Genomic DNA, 15,590 nt, shown 5'->3' with positions numbered 1-15,590 from the left:
CTTTTCCATTTTGCGTAAGTTATTATAATGCTCAGAGTAAATACTTGAATTTAGGGGGGGGGGGGAGATACCCAACCGATGTGCAGTATGAAAAACTAGGCAGCCATTTCCCAAGTTAGGTCACCGGAAGCCCAGACGTTACAGTTCCGTGTGATGGTCGATGCAGATTGATTTACTCTGTTTGTTTGGTCTGATTTTCAGACGTTACAGTTCCGTGTGATGGTCGATGCAGATTGATATACTGTGTAAAGGGTGTTTTGTTTGGTCTGATTTTCCTCTACTGGGACTTTGAGATATGACTATTGAACTTCAGAATGTGCAATGTGTTCTATAGAAATATATCATATTTTGAAGGTTGAATATCTTTTCTGAGAATTTCATGGAAGTGTGCTAATAATAGACATTCCAGTTGAGATATTTGTTTGTGAGATGGATTATATGGGCTTGTTGTTATTGTACTGTACTAAGATCAGTTACTGGCCCTTGGGGGACTGTGAAGGAAAAGCCTGGGGTTGAGTTGTGGTCAGTGGTTCTCCAGAGAGAAGGTCTTTAGCTCTCTGGTGTTTGGAAGAGAGCAGACGGGTTTGGCTGGGCCTTTACTATACAGGGACAAGAAGAGGCCAAGGCTAGCTGTTTTAAAGAGAGAGCAGCCGTGGCCCTCCTCCTCCTCCTCCTTCTTCTCCTCCTCCTCCTTCCTCCTTAATCTCCCCCTCCTCAATCTTTCTCATCCACCTCCTCCTTCTCCTCCTGCTCCTACTCCTCTTTCTCATCCTCCTCCTCCTTCTCCTCCTCCTCCTTCTCCTCCTGCTCCTACTCCTCTTTCTCATCCACCTCCTCCGTCTCCCCCTCCCCTCCTCAATCTTTCTCCTCCTCCTCCTCCTTCTTCTCCTCCTGCTCCTACTCCTCTTTCTCCTCCTCCTCCTCCTCCTTCCTCATCCTCCTCCTTCCTCCTTCTCCTCCTGCTCCTACTCCTCTTTCTCATCCACCTCCTCCGTCTCCGTCTCCCCTCCTCAATCTTTCTCCTCCTCCTTCTTCTCCTCCTGCTCCTCTTTCTCATCCACCTTCTCCTTCTCCCCCTCAATCATTCTCCTCCTCCTCCTTCTTCCTCCGTCTCCCCCTCCTCAATCTTTCTCCTCCTCCTCCTCCTCCTTCTTCTCCTCCTGCTCCTACTCCTCTTTCTCATCCACCTCCTCCTTCTCCTTCTCCCCCTCAGCCGTTCTCCTCCTCCTCCTCCTTCCTCCTCCTCCTCCTTCTCCTCCTGCTCCTACTCCTCTTTCTCATCCACCTCCTCCTCCTCCTCCTCCTTCCTCCTCCTCCTCCTCCTCCTCCTCCTCCTCCTCCTCCTCCTCCTCCTCCTCCTCCTCCTGCTCCTACTCCTCTTTCTCATCCACCTCCCCCTTCTCCCCCTCAGTCGTTCTCCTCCTCCTTCTTCCTCCTTCTCCTCCTCTGACTCCCCACCCTCCCTCTCTAATGAGAGCCCTAGTAAAGCCACCCGCCAAGCTGCGCCCAGTGTGCTTACAGTGTGCTTACTCCACACACCCAAAGTTATTTAAAGAGATGACTTTCATTTGAGGTCTATAGTTACATTACTGCACGCATACTGTAGAGTAGTGTTGAATAACAGGATGTTGATCTGGATCTCATACACTGCTCACATAAACTATACACCAATCACTGCAATATCCTAATGAGATGTTGGTTGTAAAACGGAAGAGTTGAACTGTAGTCTATAACTTTTACCCCCCACACCGTACAGCATAAATGTTTATTTGCTAGTGTAAGTCGACAGCCCTTCCACCCAGGCTGAGTGACGCTTGGGAGCCTGCGTGTGTATCTGAGTCACAGTTAATACGGAGTCCAGGAGGAGAGGAGAAGGCACCATGCTGCATTATAAATGATGCTGAGTGCTCGTTAGAACAGTGTTGGGTTTCTCCATTCATTAATCATTAACGCTAGAATCCTTAGTTGCAACGTCCATTTTTGGACTTATAAATTAAAGATATACACTAAGTATACCAAGCATTAGGAGCAACTTCCTCCCCATAATCAACAGTTTGCCGTGTGTATCAAGAATGGTCCACCACCCAAAGGACATCCAGCCAACTTGACACAATTGTGGGAAGCATTCTAGCCCTACCCTCCCTCACTCCCTTTTGTCCTCAGAGTAGCCTCAATATGTCAGGGCATGGACTCTGAGCATAGACTCTGAGCATGGACTCTGAGCATGGACTCTGAGCATGGACTCTGAGCATGGACTCTGAGCATGGACTCCTGTAACACAGCCAGGGAGGAGAGGGCTGGAGGGGAACCACACACAAGGGGTACACCCTCCTTCTGACCCTGTGCACAGGCCCCTTATCTCCTCCTGTGAACATAACACCTGACCACTCGAAGGGGTACACCTTATCCCAGCACACCCACCTGGTTACTGGCAGTACCAGAACTAGCCAGCACTATGCTCATGTGTTCAAACAGTGTACTGTAGCTACCAAACAGATCAAATGTTTTATTTCATTAGCTACTTTCTCAGAGTTTGTAACTAACATCTGATGCTTTATTTATTTATATTTAAAAATGTGGCATTGGTATGCTTTCTGTCTAGCGTTTTGGCACGTATGTATTGAATTTATCGTTAGTGGACATTTATTCATTTGTCTTGTCCTTCCAGGACAATGGCGCTAGTTTAGCACATGGTTTTTGGATGGATGAGGCAGTAGTCCCCATTGAGCAACTTTTACTATGTTACTGAAAGCACATCTCTTTGATTCTCCCTCCGCATTAAATTGTAATGACCTTTAAATGAAGATAACTTTTTTAAAATATATATATATAAGAAAAATAAAATTGGCATATATACAAGCTTTTTTCCTTAACATAAGCCATCTCTATCCCTACTTCTGCCTCTTTCCCTGTCACTTCTTATCTTGTCCAGCTGTCGGCCAATCCTCCCTCTCTTTCTTCCATTCCTGTCTGTATCCCCATATAGAGAGCCAGCTACAGGGTGGATTGATGGTAGACGTCTGGTATCTTCTAACGCAATGGATGCCTATCTGATGACCCCCCCGCCCCCTCGTCTCAGCTGTCTAGCCCACACCATCTTCACTCTTTAATCATCATGCTGAATAACAGCATTACTATACTGAGGAGAACTTTAAAGCATCTGGTTGTAGTTTGTAGTCGTGTGTGTGTGTGTGTGTGTGTGTGTGTGTGTGTGTGTGTGTGTGTGTGTGTGTGTGTGTGTGTGTGTGTGTGTGTGTGTGTGTGTGTGTGTGTGTGTGTGTGTGTGTGTGTGTGTGTGTGTGTGTGTGTGTGTGTGTGTGTGTGTGTGTGTGTGTGTGTGTGTGTGTGTGTGTGTGTGTGTGTGTGTGTGTGTGTGTGTGTGTGTGTGCGTGTGTGCGTGTGCATGTGCGCTCATGTGCGCCTGTGTTATTTTCTCTACTGGCCTTTTAAATTGGAGTGATCCGTCTGTAATTGGAGTGATCCATCTGTAATAGAAGTTATCCATCTGTAATTGGGAAAAGCCTGATCAATTGAGGATCCAATTCATTTTTTCTGGAGGCTGGGAATCAATGCGATATGTCTGCCTGAGCTGAGTCTGAGGGGGTGAACCATAGGAATCAAATTCAATACCCAAAGGGCAATCAAATACAAAAATACATGGGTATTACAATGCATAAACAATAAAGACATTCGTGTTAAAAGCACTAGTGGAATCCGTTGCATTACATACATTTAGGTTGCATAAATCATTGGGAATGTATTCTAAAACATACCAAACACTGAGACCGAGTTGAACTCGGTTTCAGGGGGTAGAAACCACCTGTAGGAATGACTGTGGTGAATAACAAGGAAGTATATTGAAATGATGCATTGAAATGAAAGTTCGTAACAGCATAGCTCTCCTCCAGCCCATAGAGGATCATGAAATCCCCTATTACGATCTCTCATCCCCTCCTCCCTCCTTCTCTCTTTAGCTTAACATAAACCACATGCAGGACGCTATGGGATCAAGTCGGAGGCCAGCGCTCTTCCATCGGGGGCTGATGTACTGTGATGGTGTGTGCGTGTGCGTGTGTGTACGTGTGTGTGTGTCCGTGTGTGCGTGCGTGTATGTGTGTGTGTGTGTGCGTGCGAGAGATTTGACAGAAGGGGGCCGCAAGGAGTGTGTTTAAGAGCCTGCTGTGTACATGTGTGTAAGCGCTTGTGTGTGAGCGTGCACGCGCGTGTTATACGTGTTGTCATTTTCTAGAACAATCTTAGAGGGTAAAGTTCAGCTTTACGCTCACACCCTCTCTCCTTCCTCTGCTCTGATGTTGCTAGCGGTTAGAGCGTTGGGCCAGTAATCCAAAGGTCGCTGGTTTTAATACCCGAGCCGACGATGTCAAAAATCTGTCGAGGTGCCCTTGAGCAAGGCACTTAACTCTCATTTGGTCCAGGGGTGCAGTACTACTATGGCTGACCCTGTAAAACAACACGTTTCACTGCACCTATTTATGTGACAACAAAACATGATTTGTATTCGTATCATTTTTTTTGTATGAACCCTCCCAGCCGTAAACACCACTCCCCCATCGCCCCACACACCCCCGACACACCCATCACCCAGGTCTTTGATGCAGCCGCGCTTTATGTTCAAGGTTGACTTCGAAATTGGACGTCTGTCCATGTCCTGATGTCCAATACCACTCCGACATGTCCAATGCCACTCCCACATGTCCAATACCACTCCGACATGTCCAATACCACTCCTACATGTCCAATACCACTCCTACATGTCCAATACCACTCCTACATGTCCAATACCACTCCTACATGTCCAATACCACTCCGACATGTCCAATACCACTCCGACATGTCCAATACCACTCCTACATGTCCAATACCACTCCCACATGTCCAATACCACTCCTACATGTCCAATACCACTCCTACATGTCCAATACCACTCCCACATGTCCAATACCACTCCTACATGTCCAATACCACTCCCACATGTCCAATACCACTCCTACATGTCCAATACCACTCCTACATGTCCAATACCACTCCTACATGTCCAATACCACTCCGACATGTCCAATACCACTCCTACATGTCCAATACCACTCCTACATGTCCAATACCACTCCTACATGTCCAATACCACTCCTACATGTCCAATGCCACTCCGACATGTCCAATACCACTCCGACATGTCCAATACCACTCCGACATGTCCAATACCACTCCGACATGTCCAATACCACTCCTACATGTCCAATACCACTCCTACATGTCCAATACCACTCCGACATGTCCAATACCACTCCCACATGTCCAATGCCACTCCGACCTTGCTCGTCCTATAATTTACAGATTTCTTAATTCCATTCTTTTACTTTTAGATTTGTGTGTATTGTTGTGAATTGTTAGACACTACTGCAGTGTTGGAGCCGGGAACACAGGTACTTTGCCACACCTGCAATAACATCCGCTAAATATGTGTGACCAATGAGATTTGATTTGATTTTGATTTGATTTGAAGACATCGGGAAATCCATTCAAAGATGGTTACCAGGGGCAACAGTGAGCGCCGACCAAGGAGGCTTGGGTGTAATCCCATGACTTTGGATCAGAAGGAGGTGTGTTCGAGCCCAGTGGTGGATTGAGTTTTTTTCTTAACCCTATCCCACACCGTAACCCTTACCTTAACCATTCGGGATAACGCTAAACTTAGCCCTTCATTTTGAAATGTGAGGTTTGGAGAAATGGAACTATACAGAGCAACAGGTACAACCCTGGATAAACGTCTAATTCCGCAGTGAGACTGTGAGAGCTTGTTGAGGAGGAGGAGGAGTAAATCCTGAAAAGGAAATTGAGCGGTTAAAGTCAATATTTGTTTTCTTCCCAAAAATAGCCCACTCTAGCCCCTTTAAGACCCATAATCCCACAGGGCTTTCTGTCCCGTCCGAGCCCCCCCCACCTGCAGCCTGCAGCTACATCCTGTGGTCGGTGGTTGTGTGTGTGTGTCCTGTGGTGACAGTGTTGGTGGTGGTGAAGGAGAGTTTGGTGCCCCAACTGAGGGGGGGAGGAGGGGAGAACTCTGGATTGCACCCCACCCACCCAAAGTTAGGGGGTCTTTATGGAACACCATCAAGTGCCTTGTCGGGTGAATACCAGAGGCATTACAGCATGGGAGTGGCTGACCAATAGCATGTGTGTACTAGCTGTACATGTGTGGGAGAGAGAGAAAGTGTGTGTATGTGTGTGGGATGAATAATGTATGCCCTAAATCAAATCAAATCAAATCAAATTTTATTTGTCACATACACATGGTTAGCAGATGTTAATGCGAGTGTAGCGAAATGCTTGTGCTTCTAGTTCCGACAATGCAGTGATAACCAACAAGTAATCTAACTAACAATTCCAAAACTACTGTCTTATACACAGTGTAAGGGGATAAGGAACATGTACATAAGGATATATGAATGAGTGATGGTACAGAGCAGCATACAGTAGATGGTATCGAGTACAGTATATACATATGAGATGAGTGTGTAGACAAAGTAAACAAAGTGGCATAGTTAAAGTGGCTAGTGATACATGTGTTACATAAGGATGCAGTCGATGATGTAGAGTACAGTATATACATATGCATATGAGATGAATAATGTAGGGTAAGTAACATTATATAAGGTAGCATTGTTTAAAGTGGCTAGTGATATATTTACATCATTTCCCATCAATTCCCATTATTAAAATGGCTGGAGTTGGGTCAGTGTCAATGACAGTGTGTTGGCAGCAGCCACTCAGTGTTAGTGGTGGCTGTTTAACAGTCTGATGGCCTTGAGATAGAAGCTGTTTTTCAGTCTCTCGGTCCCAGCTTTGATGCACCTGTACTGACCTCGCCTTCTGGATGATAGCGGGGTGAACAGGCAGTGGTTCGGTGGTTGATGTCCTTGATGATCTTTATGGCCTTCCTGTAACAACGGGTGGTGTAGGTGTCCTGGAGGGCAGGTAGTTTGCCCCCGGTGATGCGTTGTGCAGTCCTCACTACCCTCTGGAGAGCCTTACGGTTGAGGGCGGAGCAGTTGCCGTACCAGGCGGTGATACAGCCCGCCAGGATGCTCTCGATTGTGCATCTGTAGAAGTTTGTGAGTGCTTTTGGTGACAAGCCGAATTTCTTCAGCCTCCTGAGGTTGAATAGGCGCTGCTGCGCCTTCTTCACAACGCTGTCAGTGTGAGTGGACCAATTCAGTTTGTCTGTGATGTGTATGCCGAGGAACTTAAAACTAGCTACCCTCTCCACTACTGTTCCATCGATGTGGATAGGGGGGTGTTCCCTCTGCTGTTTCCTGAAGTCCACAATCATCTCCTTAGTTTTGTTGACGTTGAGTGTGAGGTTATTTTCCTGACACCACACTCCGAGGGCCCTCACCTCCTCCCTGTAGGCCGTCTCGTCGTTGTTGGTAATCAAGCCTACCACTGTTGTGTCGTCCGCAAACTTGATGATTGAGTTGGAGGCGTGCGTGGCCGCGCAGTCGTGGGTGAACAGGGAGTACAGGAGAGGGCTCAGAACGCACCCTTGTGGGGCCCCCGTGTTGAGGATCAGCGGGGAGGAGATGTTGTTGCCTACCCTCACCACCTGGGGGCGGCCCGTCAGGAAGTCCAGTACCCAGTTGCACAGGGCGGGGTCGAGACCCAGGGTCTCGAGCTTGATGACGAGCTTGGAGGGTACTATGGTGTTGAATGCCGAGCTGTAGTCGATGAACAGCATTCTCACATAGGTATTCCTCTTGTGTCATGCTGGTGATAGAGGACCCAAAAGCGACTTAACAGAAACAGAGTTTATTCAAGTCCAAACAGGGAATAACAGAAATCCTCTAGTCTGTAGAGGGGAATGACAGGAGAAGCGGCCACAGACTGCAGGTCGCTTCGGGTAGGCGCAGGCCGTAGTTGACAGAGACACCTGCTCACACGCAGCATCTGATGAAGGCAAAAAACACGACAGGACAGGGCGATACACAATCACAGCAAAAACACGACAGGACAGGGCGAAACGCAATCACAGCATGGTGAATACTAAACAAGGAACCGACGGGACAGGAACGGAACACAAAGGAATAAATAGGGACTCTAATCAGGGGAAAGGATCGGGAACAGGTGTGGGAAGACTAAATGATGATTAGGGGAATAGGAACAGCTGGGAGCAGGAACGGAACGATAGAGAGAAGAGAGAGCGAGAGAGTGAGAGAGGGAGGGGGAGAGAGAGGGATAGAAGGAGGGAAAGAACCAAATAAGACCAGCAGAGGGAAACGAATAGAATGGGGAGCACAGGGACAAGACATGATAATAAATGACAAACATGACAGTACCCCCACTCACCGAGCGCCTCCTGGCGCACTCGAGGAGGAATCCTGGCGGCAACGGAGGAAATCATCGATGAGTGAACGGTCCAGCACGTCCCGAGACGGAACCCAACTCCTCTCCTCAGGACCGTAACCCTCCCAATCCACTAAGTATTGGTGACCCCGTCCCCGAGAACGCATGTCCATGATCTTATGTACCTTGTAAATAGGTGCGCTCTCGACAAGGACGGGAGGGGGGAGGGAAGACGAACGGGGGTGCGAAGAAAGGGCTTAACACAGGAGACATGGAAGACAGGATGGACGCGACGAAGATGTCGCGGAAGAAGCAGTCGCACAGCGACAGGATTGACGACCTGGGAGACACGGAACGGACCAATGAACCGCGGAGTCAACTTACGAGAAGCTGTCGTAAGAGGAAGGTTGCGAGTGGAAAGCCACACTCTCTGGCCGCAACAATACCTTGGACTCTTAATCCTGCGTTTATTGGCGGCTCTCACAGTCTTCCCCGCAGACAAAGGCAGACCGGTAATGAAGTCCAAGGCGATGTGAGACCATGGTCGAGAAGGAATGGGGAGCGGTCTGAGACGACCGGCAGGAGGAGAGTTACCCGACTTAGTCTGCGCGCAGTCCGAACAAGCAGCCACGAAACGGCGCGTGTCACGCTCCTGAGTCGGCCACCAAAAGCGCTGGCGAATAGACGCAAGAGTGCCTCGAACACCGGGATGACCAGCTAACTTGGCAGAGTGAGCCCACTGAAGAACAGCCAGACGAGTGGAAACAGGAACGAAAAGGAGGTTACTAGGACAAGCGCGCGCGCGACGCAGTGTGCGTGAGTGCTTGCTTAACCTGTCTTTCAATTCCCCAGACTGTTAGCCCGACAACACGCCCATAAGGAAGAATCCCCTCGGGATCAGTAGAAGCCACAGAAGAACTAAACAGACGGGATAAGGCATCAGGCTTGGTGTTCTTGCTACCCGGACGGTAAGAAATCACAAACTCGAAACGAGCGAAAAACAACGCCCAACGAGCTTGACGGGCATTAAGTCGTTTGGCAGAACGGATGTACTCAAGGTTCTTATGGTCTGTCCAAACGACAAAAGGAACGGTCGCCCCCTCCAACCACTGTCGCCATTCGCCTAGGGCTAAGCGGATGGCGAGCAGTTCACGGTTACCCACATCATAGTTGCGCTCAGATGGCGACAGGCGATGAGAAAAATAAGCGCAAGGATGAACCTTATCGTCAGACTGGAAGCGCTGGGATAGAATGGCTCCCACGCCTACCTCTGAAGCGTCAACCTCGACAATGAATTGTCTAGTGACGTCAGGAGTAACGAGGATAGGAGCGGACGTAAAACGTTCTTTTAGAAGATCAAAAGCTCCCTGGGCGGAACCGGACCACTTAAAACACGTCTTGACAGAAGTAAGAGCTGTGAGAGGGGCAGCAACTTGACCGAAATTATGAATGAAACGCCGATAGAAATTAGCGAAACCTAAAAAGCGCTGCAACTCGACACGTGACCTTGGAACGGGCCAATCACTGACAGCTTGGACCTTAGCGGAATCCATCTGAATGCCTTCAGCGGAAATAACGGAACCGAGAAAAGTAACGGAGGAGACATGAAAAGAGCACTTCTCAGCCTTTACGTAGAGACAATTCTCTAAAAGGCGCTGTAGAACACGTCGAACGTGCTGAACATGAATCTCGAGTGACGGAGAAAAAATCAGGATATCGTCAAGATAGACAAAAACAAAGATGTTCAGCATGTCTCTCAGAACATCATTAACTAATGCCTGAAAAACAGCTGGCGCATTGGCGAGACCGAACGGCAGAACCCGGTACTCAAAATGCCCTAACGGAGTGTTAAACGCCGTTTTCCACTCGTCCCCCTCTCTGATGCGCACGAGATGGTAAGCGTTACGAAGGTCCAACTTAGTAAAGCACCTGGCTCCCTGCAGAATCTCGAAGACTGATGACATAAGGGGAAGCGGATAACGATTCTTAACCGTTATGTCATTCAGCCCTCGATAATCCACGCAGGGGCGCAGAGTACCGTCCTTCTTCTTAACAAAAAGAACCCCGCCCGGCCGGAGAAGAAGAAGGCACTATGGTACCGGCGTCAAGAGACACAGACAAATAATCCTCGAGAGCCTTACGTTCGGGAGCCGACAGAGAGTATAGTCTACCTCGAGGAGGAGTGGTCCCCGGAAGGAGATCAATACTACAATCATACGACCGGTGAGGAGGAAGGGAGTTGGCTCGGGACCGACTGAAGACCGTGCGCAGATCATGATATTCCTCCGGCACTCCTGTCAAATCGCCAGGTTCCTCCTGAGAAGTAGGGACAGAAGAAACGGGAGGGATGGCAGACATTAAACACTTCACATGACAAGAAACGTTCCAGGATAGGATAGAATTACTAGACCAATTAATAGAAGGATTATGACATACTAGCCAGGGATGACCCAAAACAACAGGTGTAAACGGTGAACGGAAAATCAAAAAGAAATAGTCTCACTGTGGTTACCAGATACTGTGAGAGTTAAAGGTAGTGTCTCAAATTTGATACTGGGAAGATGACTACCATCTAAGGCAAACATGGGCGTAGGCTTGTCTAACGGTCTGAAAGGAATGTTATGTTTCCGAACCCATGCTTCGTCCATGAAACAACCCTCAGCCCCAGAGTCAATCAAGGCACTGCATGTAGCACCCGAACCGGTCCAGCGTAGATGGACCGACATAGTAGTACAAGATCTAGATGAAGAGACCAGAGTAGTAGCGCTCACCAGTAGCCCTCCGCTTACTGATGGGCTCTGGCCTCTTACTGGACATGAATTAACAAAATGTCCAGCAACTCCGCAATAGAGGCACAGGCGGTTGGTGATCCTCCGTTCCCTCTCCTTAGTCGAGATGCGAATCCCTCCCAGCTGCATGGGCTCAGTCTCAAAGCCAGAGGAGGGAGATGGTTGTGATGCGGAGCAGGGAAACACCGTTGATGCGAGCTCTCTTCCACGAGCCCGGTGACGAATATCTACCCGTCGTTCTATGCGGATGGCGAGAGCAATCAAAGAGTCCACATCTGAAGGAACCTCCCGGGAGAGAATCTCATCCTTAACCACTGCGTGGAGTCCCTCCAGAAAACGAGCGAGCAGCGCCGGCTCGTTCCACTCACTAGAGGCAGCAAGAGTGCGAAACTCAATAGAATAATCCGTTATGGACCGTTCACCTTGGCATAAGGAAGCCAGGGCCCTAGAAGCCTCCCTACCAAAAACTGAACGGTCAAAAACCCGAATCATCTCCTCTTTAAAGTTCTGGAACTTGTTAGAGCAATCAGCCCTTGCCTCCCAGATAGCTGTGCCCCATTCTCGAGCCCGGCCAGTAAGGAGTGAAATGACGTAAGCAACCCGAGCTCTCTCTCTAGAGTATGTGTTGGGTTGGAGAGAGAACACAATCTCACACTGCGTGAGAAAGGAGCGGCACTCAGTGGGCTGCCCGGAGTAGCAAGGTGGGTTATTAACCCTAGGTTCTGGAGGCTCGGCAGGCCAGGAAGTAACAGGTGGCACGAGGCGTAGACTCTGGAACTGTCCAGAGAGGTCGGAAACCTGAGCGGCCAGGTTCTCCACGGCATGGCGAGCAGCAGACAATTCCTGCTCGTGTCTGCCGAGCATGGCTCCTTGGATCTTGACGGCAGTGTAACGAGCGTCTGAAGTCGCTGGGTCCATTCCTTGGTCGGTTCCTTCTGTCATGCTGGTGATAGAGGACCCAAAAGCGACTTAACAGAAACAGAGTTTATTCAAGTCCAAACAGGGAATAACAGAAATCCTCTAGTCTGTAGAGGGGAATGACAGGAGAAGCGGCCACAGACTGCAGGTCGCCGGGTAGGCGCAGGCCGTAGTTGACAGAGACACCTGCTCACACGCAGCATCTGATGAAGGCAAAAACACGACAGGACAGGGCGATACACAATCACAGCAAAAACACGACAGGACAGGGCGAAACGCAATCACAGCATGGTGAATACTAAACAAGGAACCGACGGGACAGGAACGGAACACAAAGGAATAAATAGGGACTCTAATCAGGGGAAAGGATCGGGAACAGGTGTGGGAAGACTAAATGATGATTAGGGGAATAGGAACAGCTGGGAGCAGGAACGGAACGATAGAGAGAAGAGAGAGCGAGAGAGTGAGAGAGGGAGGGGGAGAGAGAGGGATAGAAGGAGGGAAAGAACCAAATAAGACCAGCAGAGGGAAACGAATAGAATGGGGAGCACAGGGACAAGACATGATAATAAATGACAAACATGACATCTTGTCCAGGTGGGTTAGGGCAGTGTGCAGTGTGGTTGAGATTGCATCGTCTGTGGACCTATTTGGGCGGTAAGCAAATTGGAGTGGGTCTAGGGTGTCAGGTAGGGTGGAGGTGATATGGTCCTTGACTAGTCTCTCAAAGCACTTCATGATGACGGAAGTGAGTGCTACGGGGCGGTAGTCATTTAGCTCAGTTACCTTAGCTTTCTTGGGAACAGGAACAATGGTGGCCCTCTTGAAGCATGTGGGAACAGCAGACTGGTATAGGGATTGATTGAATATGTCCGTAAACACACCGGCCAGCTGGTCTGCGCATGCTCTGAGGGCGCGGCTGGGGATGCCGTCTGGGCCTGCAGCCTTACGAGGGTTAACACGTTTAAATGTCTTACTCACCTCGGCTGCAGTGAAGGAGAGACCGCATGTTTCCGTCGCAGGCCGTGTCAGTGGCACTGTATTGTCCTCAAAGCGGGCAAAAAAGTTATTTAGTCTGCCTGGGAGCAAGACATCCTGGTCCGTGACTGGGCTGGATTTCATCTTGTAGTCCGTGATTGACTGTAGACCCTGCCACATGCCTCTTGTGTCTGAGCCATTGAATTGAGATTCCACTTTGTCTCTGTACTGACGCTTAGCTTGTTTAATAGCCTTACGGAGGGAATAGCTGCACTGTTTGTATTCAGTCATGTTGCCAGACACCTTGCCCTGATTAAAAGCAGTGGTTCGCGCTTTCAGTTTCACGCGAATGTTGCCATCAATCCACGGTTTCTGGTTAGGGAATGTTTTTATCGTTGCTATGGGAACGACATCTTCGACGCACGTTCTAATGAACTCGCACACCGAATCAGCGTATTCGTCAATATTCCCATCTGACGCAATACGAAACATGTCCCAGTCCACGTGATGGAAGCAGTCTTGGAGTGTAGAGTCAGCTTGGTCTGACCAGCGTTGGACAGACCTCAGCGTGGGAGCCTCTTGTTTTAATTTCTGCCTGTAGGCAGGGATCAGCAAAATGGAGTCATGGTCAGCTTTTCCGAAAGGGGGGCGGGGCAGGGCCTTATATGCGTCGCGGAAGTTAGAGTAACAATGATCCAAGGTTTTACCACCCCTGGTTGCGCAATCGATATGCTGATAAAATTTAGGGAGTCTTGTTTTCAGATTGGCTTTGTTAAAATCCCCAGCTACAATGAATGCAGCCTCCGGATAAATGTTTTCCAGTTTGCAAAGAGTTAAATAAAGTTCGTTCAGAGCCATCGATGTGTCTGCATGAGTGTGTGTGTGTGTGTTTTGTGTTTGCGATGTTTTCCGTGGAACCCCTTTTCAAAACACACTTGTGTCACTTTCCCCCAGCTCCATCTCATTCTCAGCCAAAAATAACCGGTGAAAAAACATCCATCCACTGCCAAGGGAGTATCTGTTTCCCATTTCTTTCTCCTCTTCTTTCCTCCGATACATTTTAATAAGATGAGACAAGGGGGGAGTGCCCTACGGGCCCTGGCCAAAAGTAGTGCCCTAGAAAGTGAATAGGGTGCTATTTGGGAAGCAACCCACATCACTGAGAGGAGAGGAAAACTCGGACACCTCCTAAGGTTTCTGTTCTGTACCCAGATTTTGATGTATTCAACATACATTGTACAGTGGGGCAAAAAAGTATTTAGTCAGCCACCAATTGTGCAAGTTCTCCCACTTAAAAAGATGTGAGAGGCCTGTAATTTTCATCATAGGTACACTTCAACTATGACAGACAAAATTAGAAAAAAAATCCCCAAAATCACATTGTAGGATTTTTAATGAATTTATTTGCAAATTATGGTGGAAAATATGTATTTGGTCACCTACAAACAAGCAAGATTTCTGGCTCTCACAGACCTGTAACTTCATCTTTAAGAGGCTCCTCTGTCCTCCACTCGTTACCTGTATTAATAGCACCTGTTTGAACTTGTTATCAGTATAAAAGAGACCTGTCCACAACCTCAAACAGTCACACTCCAAACTCCGCTATGGCCAAGACCAGAGAGCTGTCAAAGGACACCAGAAACAAAATTGTAGACCTGCACCAGGCTGGGAAGACTGAATCTGCAATAGGTAAGCAGCTTGGTTTGAAAAAATCAACTGTGGGAGCAATTATTAGGAAATGGAAGACATACAAGACCACTGATAATCTCCCTCGATCTGGGGCTCCACGCAAGATCTCACCCCGTGGGGTCAAAATGATCACAAGAACGGTGAGCAAAAATCTCAGAACCACATGGGGGGACCTAGTGAATGACCTGCAGAGAGCTGGGACCAAAGTAACAAAGCCTACCATCAGCAAGGGCATTAAAGATGAAACGTGGCTAGGTCTTTCAGCATGACAATGATCCCAAACACACCGCCCGGGCAACGAAGGAGTGGCTTTGTAAGAAGCATTTCAAGGTCCTGGAGTGGCCTAGCCAGTCTCCAGATCTCAACCCCATAGAAAATCTTTGGAGGGAGTTGAAAGTCCGTGTTGCCCAGCAACAGCCCCAAAACATCACTGCTCTAGAGGAGATCTGCATGGAGGAATGGGCCAAAATACCAGCAATAGTTTGTGAAAACCTTGTGAAGACTTACAGAAAACGTTTGACCTCTGTCATTGCCAACAAAGGGTATATAACAAAGTATTGAGATAAACTTTTGTTATTGACCAAATACTTATTTTCCACCATAATTTTCAAATAAATTCATAAAAAATCCTACAATATAATTTTGGGGATTTTTTTTCTCATTTTGTCTGTCATAGTTGAAGTGTACCTATGATAAAAATGACAGGCCTCTCTCATCTTTTTAAGTGGGAGAACTTGCACAATTGGTGGCTGACTAAATACTTTTTTGCCCCACTGAATATGCAATGTGTTTATTTTCAAGTATATGTACATAGTTGCTTCTGTCCCTGGTTCCCAGCCTGCTTGGTCAAATCCT

The 15,590-nt window shown here is 48.2% G+C and overlaps 1 protein-coding gene across 4 annotated transcripts in view; it reads left to right on the top strand.

Annotated features, from left to right (window-relative positions):
* The window catches only part of znf385a (zinc finger protein 385A), a 154,741-nt gene that overhangs the window by 126,960 nt on the left and 12,191 nt on the right, over nucleotides 1–15,590 (top strand). The gene's annotated exons all lie outside the window — the stretch shown is intronic.

Source organism: Oncorhynchus gorbuscha, linkage group LG10 (assembly GCF_021184085.1).
Source record: "Oncorhynchus gorbuscha isolate QuinsamMale2020 ecotype Even-year linkage group LG10, OgorEven_v1.0, whole genome shotgun sequence".
Taxonomy (NCBI): Eukaryota; Metazoa; Chordata; class Actinopteri; order Salmoniformes; family Salmonidae; genus Oncorhynchus; species Oncorhynchus gorbuscha.
The sequence above is the reverse complement of the archived record's forward strand: the minus strand, read 5'-3'. Positions and strand labels throughout refer to the sequence as shown.